Raw genomic sequence first — 1,278 nt, forward strand, 5'->3', positions numbered from 1 at the left:
TATATATGTGTTGTTTTCTCCAACTCTATCCTGACCCACCACTATTGGAATATTGCCAGCCTCTTTTAACCAAAAAGTGAAGAATCCTTCATTTTTAGCTTTTACTCGGGTCCGGAGGAGCTGCTGCTCTTGCCCTGTTTTGAGCCCTGGCTGCAATTCTGGCTTACATTCTCTCTTCATCCTCTCTCAAAGCCTCTTCATACCAGCATTGGGTGTGGTGTCATTGACGTTGCTCAAGAACTCCAGGACTTTCATCCTGGTGGTTTCAGCGTGGGCTCTGGGGCCCTACAGGAATTCATAGCATGGAGGATCACTGTTGGGCACCTGCCGGCACTCCAGGTACTTCAGCTGCACAAGAACTTGGGTGAGGGCTTTCTTGGGACGGCCATAGATGCAGTGTGTCTTGTCAGCATCTGCCCTCATCATATTCAGTGCTTCCCAGACCTCCTCCTCGGAGGCACAGTTGTCCTTCAGGAAGATCACACTCAGCACCAGCAGCAGGAAGCCACTCTAGCGCATGCTGTCTTCATTTGGAATCCTTTCATCCACGCTGAAATCCAGCTTGTTGATAAAGGCATAGCATCTACTTCCTTCAGGTCAACGCCAAAGGCCAGCTCCAGGTGCTCAGAGGCTCTCTTGAGGACCTCAGTGAAGTGCTTTTTATACTCTTGGAGAACAGAATTCACAACAGCTGTCTTAGTAACTGGCTCTTCCATTTGATACTTCTCCTTCAGGAACTTCACCAATAAGGCCACCTTCTCTGTTAAAGGATCTTTGCTAAGGCTACTACTGGCCTTAGGGGAGCTTGGATTTCCCTCAGCATCTTCATCTGGATCTGTGAAAGCTGCAGCTGCAGCTCCCTGGATAGACAGCAGAGTGTCCTGTGTCCCTGTGGTTGCCAAATTCCGGGAGGGGGGAGTTTGCTGCAGTAGCCTGAGTGTCCTCTAGGGCCTTGGTCTCCTTTTGGGCCTGGCTCTTTTGCTCCCGTGCTCTGTGCTTACTCTCTCTTCTGACCACGAGGAGGTTTGATTTCGTATCCAGAGCACAGACTAGTGAAGAGCTCAGCCTAGAAGAAAAGGATGAGATGGGTGGAGACTCAGTACGGAGATTCTACCCTAGCACCAAAAAAGGCTATTTCAGCAGGTTACCTTTCCTTGACAACACTGCATTAGAAACCTACAAGTAGGGGCTACGCAGGACTCTGAGACCTTTTCTGTTCTTTTCGGGGTTGTCAGCTCAGAATACTCACTTGGACTCCTGGCAGGTATTGGGAATCAT

General features: G+C 49.5%; 1 pseudogene; it reads right to left on the reverse strand.

Moving 5' to 3' along the window:
- Nucleotides 1-1,278, reverse strand: part of LOC123522640 — a 9,502-nt pseudogene extending 8,224 nt beyond the window's left edge.

Source organism: Echinops telfairi, unplaced genomic scaffold (assembly GCF_000313985.2).
Source record: "Echinops telfairi isolate 266 unplaced genomic scaffold, ASM31398v2 ScPeMD7_7427;HRSCAF=8465, whole genome shotgun sequence".
NCBI classification, from domain to species: domain Eukaryota; kingdom Metazoa; phylum Chordata; class Mammalia; order Afrosoricida; family Tenrecidae; genus Echinops; species Echinops telfairi.